Consider the following 3053-nt stretch of genomic DNA (forward strand, 5'->3'; position numbering starts at 1 on the left):
TGTTCTGAGGAGAGAGAGGTCCCGAGAGCTTTCTTCGTCAGTGCCCGAGACGTTCTTCACAATTAAAAGGTCAGCAATAACCAGCCATGCGTCTCCCAGCCTCGTGTGCTGAACCCCCACGGGAGTTTCACCAATCACTAAAACCTTGGAAATTCACAGGTTCAGGGGACCGAAGAAAGGGGCTGAGAATGAAATGGGGGGGGGGGGGGCGAGGGGAGGCTAGTCATCTGGCATCTCGTTTTAATAGCAGGGGAGAACAGAGAGCCTGGTCAGGTTACTTCATCCATCATAGAACCCGTGATTTTCTTGGTTCTTGGTGGAGGGGTGTGGGCAGAGGAGAAGACCCCAATCAGGCAGTGGGGCTGCCCTGGTGTTCTCGGAAGGCCCATTCTTCATTGGCAGGGGTTGGTCTGTGGAGTCCGTGATTGCCGAAGAGCTGTGGAATCACCCCCATCCTGGAGGACCTGTCTGGAATGACATTAAAACTCCTGGAACCGATGATTTGGGATCTTCCTCTGGCTGAGGCAATCCAGAGTCATCTTAGTCCCCCATCAACCCTGCCCCATGTGGCAAATCCACCCGGGGGGTTTTCTCATTACCCTGTTGCTCCCAGGATGCCACTCTGGGGCAGGAACCCAGGCTGTGGCCGATGGCCCAGCCCCAGTGGCCATTTCTCATTTTTTTCTTTCTTTTTTTTCTGGTATTTGTTAAGCACTTACTATGTGTTAGGCACTGCACTAAAGTGCTGAGGTAGATCTAAGCTAATCAGGTTGGACATAGTTCCCTGTGCCACATGAGGCTCAGACGTAATCCCCATTTTACAGATGAGGAAACTGAAGCTTTGCCTCACGCCTTTCCTAGCTAAGAGGTCAGAGTAGCTCAGCATTGGGTGGCAAGGCCTTTTCCAGCCAGCCCTTGCCCCACCTGCCTGTCCAGCCACCACTGGCCGTGGGATCCACCGAGGTGCCTCCCACTTCCCGCTTGGAGCAGTCACTGGTCCTGTTTTGGTCCCACCGCAACCGTGACCCCTTCTGCTGCTCCGGCACAGCCCATGGTGCCGTTACGTCTGATGTCTCTCCTGTCGGCTTCCGGCCTTCCTCCAGCTTGGCTTCTTCCCTTGAGTCCTGAAGCTCAGAAGTGGCGCCCATGTGCCCAGCAATCCAGGAAGGAAGCCTGGCAGCTCTGGAGCTGGTGAGCAAGCAGTGAGAGAGTGTGTGTGTGTGTGTGTGTGGTGTATGTTGGGGGTGGACAAGGGCCTTCCCTGGTGACACCTTCTTATGGATTTCCACACAGTAGTTTTCTCTGGCAGCATGACCTTAGGGGAGTAACCTGATTAAGTTCAGTGCATAACCTAATGCACACCTCTGGCTTCTGGGTGAGTAAAGAGGCTTCAGGTGGGGCCTATCGGAGAGCCCAAAGTGGCTCCCCTCCCCTCAGATCAACCCTCCTCAAACCCCTCGGACTCTGCGGCCCAGTCTTTTGTCTGGTTCAGAAAGCCCTGGGACCTGAAAGAGATGAGAAAGAGGAGGAGAAGGAGGAGAAGAGGAGGAAGAAGAAGGGGAGGAGGAAAAAAGAGGAGGAGGAGGAAAACGAGGAACAGGAGGAAAATGAGGAGGAGGAGGAAGAGGAGGAGGAGGAAAAGGAGGAGGAGCAGGCTAAGGAAAGTAAAGAGAGTAAGGAGGTGGAAGAGGAAGAAGAAGAAAATAGCAGGAGGAGGAGGAGGAAAAAGGAAAAAGATGAGCAGGAGGAAAAAGAGGAGGAGGAGGATAAAGAGGACGAAGAGGATGAGGACTAGGAAGAGGAGGAGGAAAAGGAGGAGGAGGAGGAGCAGGCTAAATAAAGTAAAGAGAGTAAGGAGGTGGAAGAGGGAGAAGAAAATAGGAGGAGGGGGAGGAGGAGCAGGCTAAAGAAGGTAAAGAAAGTAAAGAAAAGGAGGAAGAGGCAGAGAAGGGAAGGACGAAGTAGAGGAGGAGGAAGTGGGGAGGAAGAGGAAGAGAAAAAAGGATAAAGAAGAGGAGGGGGGAGGAGGAAGAAGAGGAGAAACAGAAGGAGGCGAGGCCCATTAGGAGGGGAATCTCAGGTCCTATTCCATGGCTCGGGCCTGTTTGCAGTTAAACAGACGGCAGTTCTCAGAATCCCCGGCCCGCCGCACAGCACAGCACCGCACCGCACCGCACCGAGATGTGAAGATGACTGATAATCAGGACCCCAGCCCCTCGCTGTGATCATTACCCCAAGTGCTCGGAAAGGAATTCGCTTCTTATCTCACACTGACAACGCTAATAGAATATGCAAAGCCCTATTACCATACGCGATAATAGCACCCCAGAGGGGACAGAGCCATAAAACTTTAAGTAGAAATCAAAACAGAAGGAGGGATGGGAAGGGAATGTTGTGAAAAGCAGAGGGAGCAAAGGGAAGGGAGAAAAACGCCAAGCGCCCAAGGGTGAATTTTGCTGTAGCTTTGTGCACGGAGTCATAATTCTTGTGCCACTCACCATGCAAATGGTAATAGGCCCCGGTCCCATGAATACTATCAGTGCCATGTTTGCTGTGAAACATTAATTGACATAATGGGCCCCTTTCGGATGCAAGAGGGAGTCATATGTCACCGGGTACCATAACGGAGGGAAGACTGCCTGTTCATTTTCCGCCTGAAATATTCCCACTCTGCCCAGGACGCTGGAGGCTTCCAGGGCAGCTGCGACTTGGGGCTCTTTGCCCGGGACCCCTCAGAGGGGAGTCGGGGGGGCATGTGGCAGACGCCCCTCACTCTTGGGAGTGAGGAAGTCACTCCCTGAGTCCGGCGGTGTCCTCCAGCCCTGGACCTGCGTATCCTGGGTCGTCTGTCAATCGACACACGTTTTCCCCTTTTGTCCCTCTCCGAGCAGCCATCCTCCAAAATCCCAGATTGCCTTTTTTCCAGGCCTGCCATGCGACACCTGTGTCTCCCAAAGCCCTGTCTCGGGCCCCTCCAGCCCTACTGGTAGGCATTCCATTTGTCAGCAAGGGCCTACCCCAAATCTGTGAAGCTTTGGCACGAGGCTTGGGAT

The 3053-nt window shown here is 53.6% G+C and overlaps 1 long non-coding RNA gene across 1 annotated transcript; it reads right to left on the reverse strand.

Annotated features, from left to right (window-relative positions):
* Positions 1-225: 225 nt before the first annotated feature.
* On the reverse strand, positions 226-1581 carry LOC120638413. The gene is made up of 2 exons (XR_005660065.1): positions 925-1581; positions 226-468 (listed from the first exon to the last, which is right to left on the reverse strand). It is a non-coding gene; the product is annotated as an uncharacterized LOC120638413 (long non-coding RNA).
* Between the last annotated feature and the right edge of the window lie 1472 nt (positions 1582-3053).

The sequence above is a fragment of the Ornithorhynchus anatinus genome, chromosome 5 (genome assembly GCF_004115215.2).
Source record: "Ornithorhynchus anatinus isolate Pmale09 chromosome 5, mOrnAna1.pri.v4, whole genome shotgun sequence".
Taxonomy (NCBI): Eukaryota; Metazoa; Chordata; class Mammalia; order Monotremata; family Ornithorhynchidae; genus Ornithorhynchus; species Ornithorhynchus anatinus.